Genomic DNA, 20447 nt, shown 5'->3' on the forward strand with positions numbered 1-20447 from the left:
CATTTTTAAGTTCAGTGAGGTTAACTGGTGGCCAGAAGCCAACTGGTCTTCCTCATAACCAACAAAAGACATATATCTTTGAAAAACAAAAATAAAAGTCTTCTATTAGGGCAATTTTTAGCACCTACTTTCATATAACATACTAATAATGCTAAGAAAATATATTTCAAAGTGAGAGCTAAAGAAATTTTGAGATGATTATGACCTGAAATATCACTAAATATAACCAGAAAATCTGTGTCTAGATAATGACAGTATTTTCAGAAATCATCAAGACTGTACTTTCTCAAAAGCCAAAGTCTGTCTTTTCCTCGACTTCAGGCAGAACTAGTTCAAAAGTTAACAGATGATTGCCCAAATAATATTTGAATTAAACCTAAAAGGAAACTCAGAATATATATCTTCATTCTCTGTAAGCTTGCTCTTTCTTCTTGATATTCCTTCATTTTTTCCTTTAGATAATAGAAATAAGATCTCAGCCAACTTCAGTGTTCAACTATGGAGATGCCCTCAACCAAATTAAACAGAAAAATCTTATTTATTAATTATGCAAAGCTTGCCATATTTCTTCTTCCCTTCATGCAAACTTATTTGCATTTCTGGGTATGTGCATTATTTGGTCTCTTTCTAGCCTTTTCCTCCTTTCTGTGATTAAGGGGAAAAAAATGAAGATTTATCAAATTGGTCTTTAATTACAGGAGACACAGTAAACAGGGAACAGAGTGAAGTAGAATAATCACAAATTTTAGAATAAGCATAAGACTGTGCTTAAATCCCTATTTTATCTTTAACATCTGTGTGGCTTTGTGCCATGTATCTAGCTCCAAGTTCATATAATACAATGAGGTGTATAATTCATTCATATGCTGGGACTGTTTTATGTAAAGCACCCAGCAGAAGGCTTATAAATAATAAGTAATCAATAAATGGCAACTGCCATCATCCTTACTGTGTTAGTAAGAGCAGTATAAGCCACTCACTCTTCACTGAGTATGCAGGAAAGCCCTGCCAATTGTGAATTGCTAACAAAAATATAACACTGATATAACTGGTTTTCAACAAAAAACCTTGTCATTTCTACTATTCTTATAAATTCACACCAGCCTTTTTTTCTGCACTAGATCTTATTCTTGGCCAAAGTCTTATATAGATATAGATATATACACAACACACACACACACACACACACACACACACATATATATATATATAAAATGAAAGTATGAAAGTGAAAGTGAAGTCACTCAGTCATGTCCGACTCTTTGCGACCCCATGAACTGTAGCCTACCACGCTCCTCCATCCACGGGATTTTCCAGGCAAGAGTACTGGAGTGGGTTGGCATTTCCTTCTCCAGAGGATCTTCCTGACCCAGGGATCGAACCAGTGTCTCCCACACTGTAGGCAGACGTTTTGCGGTCTGAGCCACCAGAGTCCATGTGAAAGTATATATAAATATATATATACACACAAGATCAGAGTGTATACTTTTGTTTTAAAACAATACAGTGTATTTCAGTATATTTCATTCTGTTTCTACCATATTTGTTTCAGGAACTGGAAAATTAAATGCAGTAATATTTCTCTATTTAACCCCCCATGACTTTTGAAAATTCTCATCTTTTTTCCTTGAAGCTATGGTCTTTAATAGCCTTTATAATGTCTTGAACCCCACACTCCACTTAAGTTTTTTAAATGTTGCCATCGCACACCTACTTTTGAATTTGACAATATATCACGAATTTATTGTGGTTTTCAGGTTCCACTTCGATAAACAAAGCTTTATTTCTCCCACAGGATGCTCATTTTCTCCCTTCTTAGTTATTTGGCTTCAGAATTTAACTCTTTTCTTAACCATATCACATGATTCATTCAAATTTCCCGTAATATACATACTATCTTTAAATAACTTTTATTAATTCCAAAATATTAATTATTTTCCTCCTCTTTTCAATATAATGATATTTTTGGTATATTTGCACTTGGAGAATAGTTAACTTTGGCCTTAACAGGCCCATCCAAATTGTTACATTACTTCCTTCAGGTGATAAAAATTTATCTTATAAATTATATTTCCTGATAAGACATTAACATAAATAAATCCATAATATTAGAAGCTTTACAGAGATACTATTTAAAGTTTCTATAAAATTGAACCTTTAAATACATTTCACATATATAGAAATGTAGGACAAAAAACAGTAGAGAAAAATAAACTTTTAGAGATGTCAGTATTAAAAATCATCAACCACAAGCAATTTTCATGTATGTCAAGAAAAAAAAAATATGCTATTATATTTGAGGATCAAGAACAGTTCTTTTTAATTGTTTAAAATAATTCATAGCCTGTTCTTTGAAAAGAATTTTAATAACTTTATAAACAAATGTCAGACATTTTAATTTTCAGTTGAGATGAAAAACAAAGACTCTAATGCTTGGATCTTGATGAAAAAAATGGCAATTAGCAGAAAAGTCCACCTACCAGACCTTTCCACATTTTTTGATATGACACTAACACTGACATTACAATGAGCTCTCATTAATATGGATTAATAAGTGACAATAACAACCTGAATTGAAATGAAAAATAAAGTGTGCTTGGAAATGTAAATCTCATAATAACCAAACTTTTGGTAACCAAGTATTTTTTTACTTTTTAAAAAAAAAATCTGCTTTAATGGCATTCTCATTAGCAGCATATATGTTTTTCAAAGTGCCAAAATGCTCTTATGGAAATTAAATACGCTTCAAAACAATTTTGTTAGGCTCTTAAATTAATTACCTACTACTCCTTTATTTATCCATTTTTATTGAGGTATAATTTTCATACAACAAATTACAGACTTAAAATGTTTGGTTTGATAGGTTTGACAATTGCATGCTGCTGCTGCTGCTGCTGCTAAGTCGCTTCAGTCGTGTCTGACTCTGTGCAACCCCATAGACGGCAGCCTACTAGCCTCCTCCGTCCATGGGATTTTCCAGGCAAGAGTACTGGAGTGGGTTGCCATTGCCTTCTCCGTGACAATTGCATACACGGCTGTAATTACCACACATAGAAAGATTTCACCACCAAGGAAGTTATCCTGTGTCCTTCTGGGGTCCATCTCCTCACCTCTGTACCAGACAACCACAGATTTGTTTCTATCACTATACATTAATTTTGCCTACTTTTGAACTTGATATAAATGGAATTATCCAATGTATTCTGTATTTGGTTTCTTCTGCTCTATACAATTTTAGGCCCAGTCCTGATTCAGAGCATGTGGTGACCTAAGCTGGTTTAAGTTACTACTTTAGATGAATAAAGTAATATAAAGACATACTTATTAGCAATGTATTTTTTATTGCTAGCAGCATTCATTTGTATATTCATACACAGCACGCTTATTTGTGCATTCATCTGTTGGTGGACATTTAGATTGTTTCCAGTTTTTGACTACTATAAATTAAGCTGGAACAGCTAGCAGTACAAGTGTGTAAGTTTTCCTGAAACATACATTTTTATTTCTTTTGGATAAATATTTAGTATTGTAATTGCTGGCTTATAGAGTAGATTTATACTTTTCCATTTATTTATTATATATATAAAATAAATATATATATAGGCTGCATTGTGAGGCATGTGGGATCTTAGTTCCCAGGCCAAAGATATAACCCATGACCCCTGCATTGGGAGTAGAGTCTTATCCACTGAACTCTCAGGGAAATACCTATACTTTTCTTTTTAAAGAATCTCCCAAACTGTTTTTCAATGCAATTGTACTATTTTACATTCCCTCAGTAAAGCATAAGAGTTTCATTGGTTCACATCATCTATAACATTTAATATGTCAGATTTTTAGTTTTGTTTCAATTTAGTTATTCTAGTGGGTATAAAATGTATCTCCATATGGTTTTAATATGAATTTACCTGATATTTAGTAACAATGAGCATCTGTTTATGTGCTTATCAACTACTTGTATATTTTTTCTGATATATTTGTTCAAGACTTTTGCCCATATTTTACTGGATTATTTTTCTTCATATCGAATTTTAAGAGTTCTTTATAATACCTGTTTTTTCTAGGAAAAAAACTGATTCCAGCCCAGGTCAATACAAGCTCTGAATCAAGAATAGGCCTAAAATCTGCAGAAGCAATTCTGAAACATTAGACTTTGAATCAAAGGTTCTTGATGAAGAGATGAGTACTCTGGTACTTTAGACTCCATTAAGATGTGCCATTTTCTATCTGACCAAAAGGATCATGCTTCAGTCACATTTAAAATCAGCATCCCATCATTTAGAAAAGACTGATTCAATCTAAGCAAATCAGGATGTGATTCTACAACTGACAACTCACCCAATTACTGATCACTAAGAAGGAGCACTTACAAAATACACAGTTCTGACCATAGCACCTTTTCTAATAAAGGCACTTACAGATAATTAGTAGTATTAAGTGGTATCAGGGAGTGTGAACATATACACACGGGCTTCCTCTGCAAAGTATTAAAGCAGATGACAAAGAGTTTTGAAGAAATATGTACTAGACTTAGCTGTGATTTACTGATCAGGTTGGCTTCTGAGTCAGCACCTATTGGTGCAAGTAAAAGAGAAACCAGAAAGGTTTCCCTTTCTGGAGACTTTCTTTCAAAGCCTGATACTTTGGCTGGATACTGTGAAGAGAAGTCAAGAATTTGGAACTGATCTGTCTTTGATTTCTCTTTGGACTATCTAACATTCTAAATCTATGACTATCAAGTACAAAGTGTTTGGCTTAACAGTTTGTGTATAACCTTTAAGGATTAACAGTGGCTTTGTGCCAGAGCATCCACAAAATTGTCTGGTTCTCCATCTAATCAGTCAAGGCCACAGGCTTCTTGTAAATCCTGTCTCCCTGTTCTCTGCTGTTTTCTCCATTTAGTAGCCATCCCTTTCTGTTGCTCTAAGTTAATACACAATATTTCACTTCTTTAATCAAAACTGCTCATAGCAAAATATATAAGTTCACTTATTCTAAAGTGTAAATGAAGGGCCAATAACTTCAACATGAGTTAAACTTGACTCTTTCCTACCCACTTACCCTTTCCATTTTCCTGTGTGCTGAACAAGTCAGTAAAACTAGTTAGTCCACAAAAATTTGTTGAGTACTTATCTGTTAGGTACTAGTGATGTTATAGTGAATAAAACAAACATGACACTTGCCATTGTAAGAGTTAAAGCCTGATAGGGAAGACCTTAAAAAATATTTACAAATAGCTAAATAAAAATTATAAGTATGTCTAACATGGCAACATAAAGAACATGGTGTTGGAAGGCATATAAATGTAATGGGCCCTTGGTTTATGGGATCAAGGGAGGCTTCCCTGAAAACAAAAACATTTCAGTTGACACCTGAACTTAAGGAATTAGTAAGGCAGAGAACGGACAGAAGAACATCTCAGAGAACAGCATGTGTCAAACATCCTTCAAGCTCTGGAATCCACAGGACTACTTTCCATTTTCCTCATCACAACTTTTATTCCTGCCCTCATCACCTTCTACACAGATTACTGCAATAACCTCATTAACAGTATGCCCTATAAAATGTTGAAAGAGTTCTTCATATAACATTGCTATAATGATGTCATCCCTTATTTAAAAATCTACAATGACTTTCATAAAGAAAAATGGTGAAATTAGAAGTTTTGCATTTTCAGCCCTCTTCAATCCAGACTAAACTTACTTCTCATTAGTTTCCTATCAGACTTATCCACTCACTGTTTACTCAAAACAATTTCATTCTCAGGACTGAGTGTCTTTGTTCTCATCATTCACTTCATCCAAAAAAGTCTGAATTTTATGCTGAAGAAGGTTTATTGGCAAGATGTATAAGGAATCATTGGCCTCTTAGTAGAAAGCATGCCTATATATATGTATATATATATTTTTTCTAACAGTAGTTATTTTCTAAATAACTAAACATGGGTTTATCATTTGGTTACTGAAATATATCAAAATTGAAATTTCTAGTATGGAAAATTTATTGGGTATTTCATATGAATTTCAATATAATTTCTGTCTAAATATTTCCATGAGCATTAGCTAATGGTTGGTAGTTCCACTGTCTAAAACAAAAGACTAATATAAATTAGTAGGAGACTATATTAAGGGATTGAGAAGGCAAAATTTGTTTAAAAGATCTAAAATGTATGTGATATATATGACCTTGTGATAAACCCAGAGCCTGAGCTTAGCAACAAAATTTTAGAAACTATAGAAGTGGCCCAGGTTCAGAGCTCTCATAAGGAATAATATCCTGCTGTTTATTGCCATGTGTAGAATAGAGAATAAGAAGAACATTAGCAGCCCTATCTTGGAGAAGGCAATGGCACCCCACTCCAGTACTCTTGCCTGGAGAATCCCATGGATGGAGGAGCCTGATGGGTTGCTGTCCATGGGGTCGCTAAGAGTTGGATACGACTGAGCAACTTCACATTCACTTTTCACTTTCATGCATTGGAGAAGGAAATGGCAACCCACTCTAGTGTTCTTGCCTGGAGAATCCCAGGGATGGGGAAGCCTGGTGGGCTGCCGTCTATGGGGTCACACAGAGTCGGACACGACTGAAGTGACTTAGCAGCAGCAGCAGCAGCAGCAGCAGCAGCAGCAGCATCCCTATCTAAAGGACTTCCAAATGTGTTCTAAATTTTTTTAAAAATGAACAGGGCCTTGTTTGTTTTAAGGTAAAAACGAAAGAAAGAACACTTAAATCAGCTACCTACCATTGTTAGATAAGGAGTTACTGTTTTGTTTATGACAGAGAGGAAATGCTTTTACATAACAAAGGAGAAAAGAAACAAGATTCTCTTTCTGAGATGGATAGGTAGGTACTATCATAAATCCTATGCTTTAAGCTGTCACTGATTTAAAATAAGTCATACTTGCCTCTCCATTACTTTTGCCTGGAAAATTCCATGGACTGAGAGGCTCCTCAGAGCCTGGTAGGCTACAGTCCATGGGGTTGCAAAGAGTCGGACACGACTGAGCGACTTCACTTTAAATATCAAAACTTTAAAATACTTGCCTCATATATGTCTAGATCACTCACATTTTAATTTGGAAATGACACGAAATAGTTCATAAATTTCAGAATTCTTGCTTAATATATATGGAACCAACCTTTTTAGGAAAAATAACACATAGTCAAACTTTTATTCCTAAGTATAGAAAAACCAAAAAGAAAAACTATATCTAGAAATCCAAACTGTTATGTACCATCATGAGTGACATAAAGTATAGGCACATGTTTTTAATGTCATTTCTGAAAATATGATGCTAGAGAATTAAGACAATGGGGAACTGCTTCCAATGGGTACAAAGTTTCAGTTATAAAAGATTGAATAAATTCTAGAGATTTGCTATACAACATTGTGCCCATAATTAACAATACTGTCCTGGGCTCCTGAAAATGTGTTAAGAGGATAGATTTCATGTTAAGTGATCTACCATAATCTTAAAAACAAGAGAGGAGTGGGGCTGAAAGAAATCCCAAATAGCAAATAAAATTTTTGTAATTCAGAAAGTTTCAGTGAATATATTTACTAAACATGTCACATATTTCATCAAGGATTTTTAATTGAATAAAAAAGTACCATGAAAACACATGTGGTTCTAAATTATTTCCTACCCTGAATTATTATGAAATATGTGAAGTATACAAAGCCAGTCATATGAAGGAAATCTTTATTGAATCTTGCCGATCAAGTCATGAGCCCCTTCATAACATATCCTCTCTTCACATACTATTTTTTAAATATGACTTTGAGAAATCAGTCATTCTAAGTGACAGAATTACATATTTATTGACTAGAATGGTACTCTGTTGGATTTTAGTTTATTCACAGTATTAGAACACACCTACAGAATTTTGCCCCATTCACGTATTTTAATAAATAAATAATGTAAGAGTTTCCAACAGGAAGATTCTGAGTCACAGAAGCAGAAAAGTCTATGTCCAGAGTCCGGACTTATATGGAAATTTGCTGGTTTAGGTAATGGCTCTACTGTATTCTGACCCTGATACCTGGAAGAGTTAGTTAACTATTCTTTGCCTCAGCGGCTACATCAGTAAAATGAGAAGTAAACAGCATATATGGCATAGACTTTGCGGGGGGGGATGAATAAGATGATGTAGGTAAAACGCATACAGAGTGCCCAATAAATATTTGCTCCACTGTATTTCATCATCACAGAACTCCAGAATTTTCAAAGTTTTTCAAATTTTACAAAATTCTCTTTTGTGGAGAGAAAGCCCTTTGAAATGGTCTCTTTGAAATGGTCCTGTAATTTCCTGTATTTTCAGACTTAAAACAACACCAACTTTGGTTTTGTTTTGGTTTGCCTCTTTGCTTTCTTGACGCAGTGATGGAACCGTGGAATCAGTGGTTAACCGTCAGGTTTTTTATGTTTTCATGTTCAAAAGAAAAGGAAAACAAAATTATCTCTTAGTATTAGAGACATTTCTCTTTTAAAGTTTGGAGAGGTCTAGTAACTTGTAAGGTACCACATATATTTCCTGATCATCAAGCAAATCAGTTAATATTTCATTTCTAAAGCAGGGGAGCAGACAGAAGTTAGGGATACATGTCAAGAGGATGACTGTCCACTGATGGTCAGTAACCAGCATTTCCTTCACTCCACCAATGAAGTCAATTGCTGAATTAGAGCCCACTATGTTCCTTGTCTAGTCTCCTAAGCCGGGTGTACCATAAAGCAGAGAAAACAATGGTTTTAGGGAGCCAAACACAAGGATAAGGGAAACGCTTTCTGTCTGCTTGCTCTGTTAGTGCGAACTGCATAGGGTAGCCACTTCTGGCTCCACAGAGGAAAGAGAAGTCCAGTATTGCAATAGCTGTCACTGGTCTTTTCCATTTCCCAAGCTGAAATCAGAATCGAATGGAAACTAAAACCCTTGAGACCTTCCTACCCACCTGTGACTAAATGAGTCCAGTGAATAGGAAAGTCAGATGGCCCTGAAGTTAATGAGAATCTCAGAAGGCCACAATTCTATTGAAATAGATTTTGCTACCTCAGTTTTCCAAAGTTGAACCAACTGATCCCTCCAATATTTTATCCCAAGACGTGACTAGTTAATCTCATGAGGGTCCATTATTAGAAGACAGCTGTCTAGTCCAAGGGTTCCCAAGATAGTCTCAAATCCTGTAACGGTCTGGATTTGCTCTGATTCCTTGTAGACCAGAACTCTTTTCTTAGATATTGATCACATCAAGCATCAATAGCTTTTCTAGCAGTTTATTCCTAAATCAATAGCCTGCCTACAGTAAGTCCTAAGGATGAATTATCACATTTATAGCTATTTTCCTTATCCCTTCATTTATATTTGTAAGCACTGTTCTGGTTAGACCACCTCCTGCTTTAAAATTTCATCAGCTCACTCAGCCATCACTCACCCTGTATTCTCCATTCTTGTCTTGGATTTTAAGTTCTTTTGAATTGCCACTGACCATATGAATTACCCTCCCCTGCTTCCATTTCTGTCTTTCTTGGCAGCTTGACCTCAATTTCTTTCTCCTCCCCCTCATTTACAGCATATCTCCATTGCTCTTCTGGCCAACCTCCATAGCACAATATTTTCTCCCTACTGTAGCTAAATCTAAATCTGCAGCTGTTTTAATATGGGATCTGTGGTTCTTTTTTGGTAGAATATTGCACATCCTGAATGACAATAATGCCCGAGGCTACTGCAAAATTATGCAAGACTCCAGATGGATGGAACCTATTAACTTCCTATAAACTAATGCATTATGGATGTGGCACGACCCTTAACTGCAATACACAGTACCTGTACAGGGAAACCCCAGGTACCTTCAACCACTTAACAAGTCAGGACATTGCATCTCTTTCCTGCTGCTGCAGTGCTCTATAATTTTACCACTTACTTGCTCCCAAAGTAGCATCAAAGAACAAAGAGAAGATATAATCTGCACAAAGTTCCCAAAGGTTGCCAATTTGGCTTGACTATCTGTTCATTTTTCTAGGTTATGGGATTGTTCTTGGTGACTTTTGACAACATGAGAATGCTCCCCTCTACCTTTAATGATAATACGAGGGGCTCCATACTACCAGATACATGAAAACTCAGTGGAAAGGGTAAGCCGACCAATATATCAGGGTAAACCAAATCTTGTGATAAATACATTTGCATTCTGGCAGCTTGCACAGCAGGGTTATTTGAAAGAGCGGCATTAAAGAGAATGAGTTCTGTTAAGGGCAGCCAAGAGCTAGATTTTGCTAGTTAAGCATTTTAAAGTAAAACAGAGGCAAATGGGAGCATTATTTTATACTGGAAAAAAAAAAAAGAAATAGGATTTAGAGTAAAAAGGAATTACTTTCAAGTATCGTCACTGCCCTTCACTAATTGAGTGATTCAAACTAGTTACTTGACCTCTCTGGATCTGTTTCCTCACCTGTAATCAGGGATAATACTTGGTTACATGCTTTTAGAAAAGATAATTTGATGTAAAGCACCTACGATGATACCTAACTTACAGCAGTTACTTCAATTTTTAAGGGTGGCAGGCGAACATAATTATATAGGGGTTGGCAGGAAAAAGTATAAAATGTCGTAGGAATGAAAGAGTAAGTGCTGAAGTTAGGCAAAAGCAAAAAGCAAAATAGCAAAAAGAAATTTTGTTCACCTTGCAAGTTTAAAAATATAAAAATAAAAGATCAATGAGCTGACAAGATCAGATGGCAAAAGACAAGCTAAGTAAGATAAGCTAAGAGAGACAGGAAAGGGTGAGAGAAAAGGGAAAGTAGCAAATAAATTAAAATGTCAAAAGACTGATATAAATGGAGGCTTGCCTTTCCAGTAAGGTATTCTAAGGACATTAGGGACTGTGAGAAAGAAGCTGAAGTCCTTCAGCTGACCTCGGTAGGAAGAGAGACAGGAAGAGAGCATAAGACCCCAGGGAGACAATGCAAGCTACATCTTAAACAGTCTGTCTGCAGCGGGCTTGAGCCTTCCAGTTTTGACGGCGTCCTTGGCTCACGCTAAGTGTACTAATGAGCAGAAGGGCATGGTGTTGAGAGCAGCGACTGCCGAGCTTACTGGTCAGGCAGGGGTTTTTCACTTCATAAATCAATTACAATCTGCTATATTGATTTCACAAAGTCAGCAGGACTTAAAAAGTTAATGAGCAAAATATTTTTTTTATTATTTTTGAAAACACTGCAGTGTCTAAAGCTTAGCACATTCGTAGAAAGACAGATGGAGGCTTTGGTCATTCCATCCTAGCCTTCCCTCCCATGTCCCTCATCTCAGCATCAAAGAATCTGGAGCTGGCATAGTACCCTGGTGTATTATGCCAATAATCTCTCTCTCTGGTATCTGGGGCAGGGGCAGCCCCACCTAATGTGTCTGTGTTAAGGTACTGTTGACTTTTGTATGGGTGCCCAGGCCTCTCCAGATGGAGCAAACAAGGGAAGGAATGAGAACCCTACCGGAAGGAAATGCATTTGTCATTAAGTAGTTATGGGACTGTTCTTCCCAACCATAGTAACATCTAAACAGGAGCTTTTAATCAGCCATTTCTTTTGGAAAACCCCAAAAATGAGAAAGTTGCTGAGGGCTCCATTCTGCCAGTCAACCCCAGGTCTAAGGCCAAGAGCAGCAGTTCAAGTGGAGAGTATCAGGGATAGTTTACCTTTTATCCACAGCAAAAGAAGTTTTTCTCTGTATAAGAGTTTTGGGAAAAATGCAACAGGAGAAAATAAACTGTGGGCCATACATATTAGTATGTTAATATAAAATAAGCTACTTAGTCACATACTAATTTCAGAAATAGTCATTCCAAAACAATATACCTTCTTAATAAAAAACAAAACTTTGTTTCAATTAACCTATTTACAAATTTCAGTAAAAACTCCTTGCTTTTTGTGGACACTTTAGAAAACACCATGATTACACCTAGAAGGAGAGAATCTTTCTTTGTGAGTCTTCACATCAGACACATAATATTGTTTACTCAGTGACACTAAATATAGGTTTTTATGATATCCTTTTATATATTTTTCCTAAATAAAATACTGTCTTTTCTGATAACATTTGGCATTTGAAAGTGTATGTCATTTTTTTCCTTAAAATATTCTGTGTATTGGCTGCTGCACTGGCTTTTAATTAACTCAGCTTTATTTATGAGAACATACTTCCTTTAACTTTTCCCATGAGCTCTGGGAAATACCTATGTGAAAATTTCCTATACTTATTAGTCCTCCCAAGATGCTATTAGGAAATAGAACCTATAATACTAGAGAAATGTGATTTGAATTTACAAAGGTGTGTAGTGAGAATATTGACTCCCCCTACACTCCCCACCTCCCACTGTCCCTGTGCATTCTGGGATCTCTTGGCTGACATATGGTCTAGTACACACATACATGCCAAAACTAAAACATCCTCAGAGGTCTTAGTGCCTTTGTATAAACAGACAAAAGAAAATGGGTTGAAATTCCAAATGGTACATTCAGTGGAAAGAGAGAATACCTGATGTTTCAAATAACCAGAGATGTACACTGATAAAGAGGGAGATGAAAGAGAAGCACCTCCATCCATCAGATCAGATCAGTCGCTCAGTCATGTCCGACTCTTTGCGACCCCATGAATCGTAGCACACCAGGCCTTCCTGTCCATCACTAACTCCTGGAGTTCATTCAGACTCACGTCCATCGAGTCAGTGATGCCATCCAGCCATCTCATCCTCTGTCGTCCCCTTCTCCTCCTGCCCTCAATCCCTCCCACCCTCAGAGTCTTTTCCAATGAGTCAACTCTTCGCATGAGGTGGCCAAAGTACTGGAGTTTCAGCTTTAGCATCATTCCTTCCAAAGAACACCCAGGGCTGATCTCCTTCAGAATGGACTGGTTGGATCTCCTTGCAGTCCAAGGGACTCTCAAGAGTCTTCTCCAACACCACAGTTCAAAAGCATCAATTCTTCGGCACTCAGCCTTCTTCACAGTCCAACTCTCACATCCATACATGACCACAGGAAAAACCATAGCCTTGACTAGACAAACCTTTGTTGGCAAAGTAATGTCTCTGCTTTTGAATATGCTATCTAGGTTGGTCACAACTTTCCTTCCAAGGAGTAAGTGTCTTTTAATTTCATGGCTGCAGTCAGCGTCTGCAGTGATTTTGGAGCCCAGAAAAATAAAGTCTGACACTGTTTCCACTGTTTCCCCATCTATTTGCCATGAAGTGGTGGGACCGGATTCCATGATCTTCATTTTCTGAATGTTGAGCTTTAAGCCAACTTTTTCACTCTCCACTTTCACTTTCATCAAGAGGCTTTTGAGTTCCTCATCACTTTCTGCCATAAGGGTGGTGTCATCTGCATATCTGAGGTTATTGATATTTCTCCCGGCAATCTTGATTCCAGTTTGTGTTTCTTCCAGTCCAGCATTTCACATGATGTACTCTGCATATAAGTTAAATAAACAGGGTGACAATATACAGCCTTGACGTACTCCTTTTCCTATTTGGAACCAGTCTGTTGTTCCATGTCCAGTTCTAACTGTTGCTTCCTGACCTGCATATAGGTTTCTCAAGAGGCAGGTCAGGTGGTCTGGTATTCCCATCTCTTTCAGAATTTTCCAGTTTATTGTGATCCACACAGTGAAAGGCTTTGGCAGAGTCAATAAAGCAGAAATAGATGTTTTTCTGGAACTCTCTTGCTTTTTCTATGATCCAGTGGATGTTGGCAATTTGATCTCTGGTTCCTCTGCCTTTTCTAAAACCAGCTTGAACATCAGGAAGTTCACGGTTCACATATTGCTGAAGCCTAGCTTGGAGAATTTTGAGCATTACTTTACTAGCGTGTGAGATGAGTGCAATTGTGCGGTAGTTTGAGCATTCTTTGGCATTGCCTTTCTTTGGGATTGGAATGAACACTGACCTTTTCCAGTCCTGTGGCTACTGCTGAGTTTTCCAAATTTGCTGGCATATTGAGTGCTGCACTTTCACAGCATCATCTTTCAGGATTTGGAATAGCTCAACTGGAATTCCATCACCTCCACTAGCTCTGTTCGTAGTGATGCTTTCTAAGGCCCACTTGACTTCACATTCCAGGATGTCTGGCTGTAGGTGAGTGATCACACCATCATGATTATCTGGGTGGTGAAGATCTTTTTGTACAGTTCTGTGTATTCTTGCTATCTCTTCTTAATATCTTCTGCTTCTGTTAGGTCCATACCATTTCTGTCCTTTATCGAGCTCATCTTTGCATGAAATGTTCCCTTGGTATCTGTGATTTTCTTGAAGAGATCCCTAGTCTTTCCCATTCTGTTGTTTTCCTCTATTTCTTTGCATTGATCGTGGAAGAAGGCTTTCTTTCTCTTCTTGCTATTCTTTGGAACTCTGCATTCAGATGTTTATATCTTTCCTTTTCTCCTTTGCTTTTCGCTTCTCTTCTTTTCACAGCTATTTGTAAGGCCTCCTCAGACAGCCATTTTGCTTTTTTGCATTTCTTTTCCATGGGAATGGTCTTGATCCCTGTCTCCTGTACAATGTCACAAACCTCATTCCATAGTTCATCAGGCACTCTATCTATCAGATCTAGGCCCTTAAATCTATTTCTCACTTTCATTGTATAATCATAAGGGATTTGATTTAGGTCATACCTGAATGGTCTAATGGTTTTCCCTACTTTCTTAAATTTAAGTCTGAATTTGGCAATAAGGAGTTCATGGTCTGAGCCACAGTTGGCTCCTGGTCTTGTTTTTGCTGACTGTATAGAGCTTCTCCATCTTTGGCTGCAAAGAATATAATCAGAGTTCGGTGTTGACCATCTGGTGATGTCCATGTATAGAGTCTTCTCTTGTGTTGTTGGAAGAGGGTGTTTGTTATGACCAGTGCATTTTCTTGGCAAAACTTTATTAGTCTTTGCCCTGCTTCATTCCGTATTCCAATGCCAAATTTGCCTGTTATTCCAGGTGTTTCTTGACTTCCTACTTTTGCATTCCAGTCCCCTATAATGAAAAGGACATCTTTTTTTGGGTGTTAGTTCTAAAAGGTCTTGTAGGTCTTCATAGAACCGTTCAACTTCAGCTTCTTCAGCATTACTGGTTGGGGCATAGACTTGGATTACTGTGATATTGAATGGTTTGTCTTGGAAACGAACAGAGATCATTCTGTCATTTTTGAGATTGCATCTAAGTACTGCATTTCGGACTCTTTTATTGACCATGATGGCCACTCAATTTCTTCTGAGGGATTCCTGCCCACAGTAGTAGATATAATGGTCATCTGAGTTAAATTCACCCATTCCAGTCCATTTCAGTTTGCTGATTTCTAGAATATTGACATTCACTCTTGCCATCTCTTGTTTGACCACTTCCAATTTGCCTTGATTCATGGACCTGACATTCGAGGTTCCTATGCAATATTGCTCTTTATAGCATTGGACCTTGCTTCTATCACCAGTCACATCCACAGCTGGGTATTGTTTTTGCTTTGGCTCCATCCCTTCATTCTTTCTGGAGTTATTTCTCCACTGATCTCCAGTAGCATATTGGGCACCTACTGACCTGGGGAGTTTCTCTTTCAGTATCCTATCATTTTGCCTTTTCATACTGTTCATGGGTTTCTCAAGGCAAGAATACTGAAGTGGTTTGCCATTCCCTTCTCTAGTGGACACATTCTGTCAAATATCTCCACCATGACCTGCCCGTCTTGGGTCGCCCCATGGGCATGGCTTAGTTTCACTGAGTTAGACAAGGCTGTGGTCTTAGTGTGATTATATTGACTAGTTTTCTGTGAGTATGGTTTCAGTGCGTTTGCCCTCTGATGCCCTCTTGCAACACCTACCGTCTTACTTGGGTTTCTCTTACCTTGGGCGTGGGGTATCTCTTCACGGCTGCTGTCTAAAGCACTAGGAACAATGGTGGTACCCAGGTAAGACTGTTCAAGCCTTACTAAGGGAAGGTTGCAGGGTACCAGAACTAGAAAACCAGGATCACATTTTTTTTTTTTTTAGTTAAAAAAAAAAAACAAAAAAACAGTGTCCAAAGAAAAAGAGGTTTGAATTCTATTCTAGGTCCTCCACTATCAAGATTCATAAACTTAAGCAGGTTGTTTCATCATAGACATATAAGAAAATATGAATTCTAAAATAGAGTGTCCCTAGATAATTCTTAAGGTCAGTACTCATGATTTTATTATGACTGTTTCATCTCATTAAGGGAATACTGCTACCTTCTCCAAGAAGTAACACTGTGTTACAATGAATCTACAGATCTGCGCTTGACGGAATAGACATAATCTCTTTATGAACGAAGTGCAGGTGGAAAGGAGTAATTCAAAAAAAAGTTCTTATAAAGTAATAGCTTGTCCCCTTTATAGAGAGTTTCAAGTATCTCAAAGTAATGTGTTCTTTTAATAGTCCTTAGTTCTGTTGCGTGTATGAGTGAAGTTGCGTGCGAAGTTGCATATACACACGCACATATATTGGGGGTGATTATTTAGATTTTTTTGGACAAACCTCATCCAACATACATGTTAGTTAATTGTCATCAAAATCAGTTCCTGGAATAATAAGAATAATGTCATAAAAGATCTAATTTTAAAACAAATTATACCTAAAACTAATATAATGCTGTATGTCAATTATATATTAATAAAAAATTTAGTCAGTATTTTTAGTCTAGTTAGGATCAAGGTGATAGTTGCATTCTTCATCTAAAAACTATGGCATTCATGAATTAAAAAGGAAAAAATGATATCACTATTCTTAAACATATAAATGAGAACAAGGTATAGTACAATTTAATTTATGTATCAGAGATTTCTACTTTCTACCCATTCACTCACTAATAGGTTAATTTTTATATTTTGATAAATGAAAAATCTTGTCAAAAAATAAATTCTGGTAAAATTTTACTGTTAAGATTTACTATCTTTAAAAAATATACTATTCTTGGGTTACAAAATAATTTCTGTTAAAAATAATAGCTAACATTTAGGTGCTTGCTATGTCCTAGACTCTGTGCTAAGCCCTCTGCATGCATTGTGTCATTTAATTCTTAAACAATCCTGAAGGATAGATACTCTTATTACCTCAATTTTATAGTAGATGGTAACTGAGGCTTAAAGAAGCTAAATATCTTCTCCAATACCATGGAGTAAATGGCAGTATTAAGTCTCATCTCTTTACCATTAGAGACTGAGTTCTCAAGCCGCATTATTCTACCTGCAAATATTCACCCAGCACCTAACACATGCCAGGTATTATTCTAGGTTTTATCCACTACCAAAACTACTTTTTTATATCAAGATAACATCTGATCAGAAATGAATGTATTTCAGAGAGTCACAACATTCTTTCAGAATGTGGTTTCATTTATTAGGATAGAGAAACAAAAAAATCCAAAAGGTAGTCGATCAACTTGACAGAGGAACGCCAAGAAAACAGCAAATATTATTCTAAACATGCAAATACTATAAAATACAGTGATAAAGGGGGAACAAAAAGGAAGGTCAGAAGGCTAAGGAGTTAATTTGTTCTTGCATGGAGATGACAGATGAAATTGACCAAATGTAAATATGAGAGAAAAGGAGATAACTAAGATAACTCTGGGATTCCCAGGTGACTCAGCAGTAAAAACCACGCCTGCCAATAAAAGAGACACAAGAGACATGGGTTCGATCTCTGGTTCAGGAAGATTCCCTTGGAGAAGGGCATGGCAACCCACTCCAGTAGTCTTGCCTAAAGAATTCCATAGACAGAGGAGCCTGGCAGGCTGCAGTCCACAGGGTCGCAAAGAGTCTAACATGACTGAGCTACTGAGCACAGCACATAGCAAAGCCAACTCTAAAGAAACAAAATCTATGTTTCTCAGGAAGTCATTTTGGTATCAGAAACAGAAGAATGCAATGAAGTTAGGTTTAAAGAATAATGATACATTGCTATATAAACTTGATCTTCAAATTACTTCTCAATGAATTAACGATTCTTTTTCACATTACTAGGGTACACTGCAAATATGGCTTATAAATGTTTTACCTTATTAATTATTCACTTCCTTTATGGCTTTTTTCTTGCTCCAATACTTAAGTGACTTAAGAAAATGTGCTACAAATAAAGGAAATGAAAATGTAAGTTATTTTTGGTAAGTTTTCTTTTACCCCCCACAGAACTAACAAATAAACAAATCAGATAAAGGCATACCACGCAAAATATTGCCACTTACTGATACATTTTTCTTGCTTTGCTTTTTCACTACAATAGGGACATCAATGCAAAGTCAGATATCTAGTACCTGCCTAGATCTCACCTTTATTTACTATAGATGCTTGATATACTCTTTGCTTAGTCCACTTGAGCTAAAATTGTTCAACTTCCACAAACATACAGAGCTCATCCCATCTTATTTTCTTTGACTCATATTTTCCTTTCTCTAGATTATCTTTTCTAAATCCCCTCCTCATGGATGCATTCCTCAAGACTCACATCATCCATTACTTCATCAGAGAGGACTTGCCTAACCACTTTTATCAGTCATGGGTGGGTAGGGAATAAAAAATGTTATCTTCAGTATAATTAACAGAGGGACTTTGTTATAGTAATATAACTTGATTTATTATAATATACATTAGGGAATAAAGATATAATGTAAAACTTGGGCACTACAGGAGTCAAGGAGGAGTGGTTACCACCCCTCAGGCAGAAAGAGTAAGGGAAGGAGCAGTTCCTAAAACTCAGAGCATGAAAACATATGAAGAGGGTCACCCAATAAGAACACAGCCTGAGATAGAGGAAAACACTCTCTCCCCATCAGTGGGAACCTGGCAAGGAAGATTCAGGGGTTTATATACCCAGCCCTCACCATTTTTCAGTTCTCAAATCTTCTGTCAAAGGTTCCCATTGGTCAAACACAACCAGAGGTCAATGGCTAGGGAGCCCAGGCCAGAAAGATCAGCCTCCTAAAGTATAAAGCAGTGTGGAGAAGAGCAAAGAGCAGATCAGGAGGGCTACATGGAGAATATCCAGCATTCCATCCAATCTGGTTGCCACTGGCACTCCCTGCCACACCACATTCTTTTAATTTTTTGCATTGTACATATAACTCTAATATTTTCTTAATTTGTATATGTATTTAACTATAAACTCCAGGTTTTTCTGTCTTGTTCATCAGTATATCCCAGAGACTAAATTAATGCCTGTATATATTTAGGCTCTCAATAATGTCTCATGAATTAATTAGATTAGCAAGACTTCTACAATTTAAAAAAATACATGGAAAAATCTAATTGTTAATAAGGAAATATGTTGTAGTTTATAGGCGAATAGTAAAGAATATCTCATTTCACCTAACAAGAATTTTGGAGTAAATTATTCATAGGCAGGGCTTCCCAGTTTGCTCTAGTGGTAAAGAAGTTGCCTGCCAAAGCAGGAGACATAAGAGACGTGGGTTCAATCCCTAGATCACGAAGATCCCCTGGAGGAGGGCATGGCAACCCACTCCAGTATTCTTACCTGGAGAATCCCATGGACAGAGAAGCCTGGTGGGCTTCAACCATAGTGTCGCAAAGAGTCGGACAAAACTGAAACGACTCAGCACACATGCACACCATTCATAGGCAACTATAATAAGCTTACAAACCCACAGCTCTCAAGTTGTCCCCTTTGTTTCACCACATCCATCAAATGGAGACAGATCATGCCACATATGTCAGAATTAACATGGAGGTTAAATGACACATAATCATGTATTTCCTTATCCACTCATCTATTCATTCAACAAATATCTATTTAACTACGGCACTATATTTGGCACTGGGGATATAGCAATGAACCAGCTAGCCAAATTTCCTAGGCAGGATTCACTACAAGCTGAAATATTTGAAGGAAGTATGGAGAAGAAACCAAGCAAATTTCCAGAAGAGTGATCTGAACAAAAAGAATAGCCAGGGTAAAAGCCCTGGCATGGTGTCTGAAGCAGAGTGGGCAGGTTGTCAGAGGTGGAGACAAGGCAGAACTGATAACGAAGGGAAGCAGTATGTGATGAAGAGTCTGCTTTTCCTTTTAACAAGATGAGTGATCACAGTGACACGTGACATGTTCTAATTCACACTTTAACAAGAGAACAGGGCAGAATTAGAGACCTGGTTATGAAAGAATGGCATTAATTCAGGTGAGAGATGATGTGAGAAGTGGTCAGACTCTCTGGATCTATGTTTGAAGGCAGAGGTGAAATGATTTCCTGATGATAGAAAGTGAGGCTGCAGAGTAGGATAAGGAGCCAAGGATAATGCTCAGGTTTTGGTCTAACCAAATGAAGATTCTCATGAAAAGTTTCCTGTTTGTCTGTTTGATTTGTTTGTTTTCCATTTGGCTTTGAGAAAAAAAGATTTATTCAGTTATTTTTCACCTCATTTCTATGGAAATTCACTCAAGTTATCATTGTTTCATTGC

General features: G+C 37.0%; 2 protein-coding genes across 5 annotated transcripts in view; one reads left to right on the forward strand and one right to left on the reverse strand.

Annotated features, from left to right (window-relative positions):
• Window positions 1–20447, reverse strand: part of CTNNA3 (catenin alpha 3) — a 1922060-nt gene that overhangs the window by 1143525 nt on the left and 758088 nt on the right. The window lies entirely within an intron of this gene.
• LRRTM3 (leucine rich repeat transmembrane neuronal 3) overlaps window positions 1–20447 on the forward strand; it is a 218979-nt gene that overhangs the window by 53664 nt on the left and 144868 nt on the right. The gene's annotated exons all lie outside the window — the stretch shown is intronic.

The sequence above is a fragment of the Bos javanicus genome, chromosome 28 (genome assembly GCF_032452875.1).
Source record: "Bos javanicus breed banteng chromosome 28, ARS-OSU_banteng_1.0, whole genome shotgun sequence".
Lineage (NCBI taxonomy): Eukaryota > Metazoa > Chordata > Mammalia > Artiodactyla > Bovidae > Bos > Bos javanicus.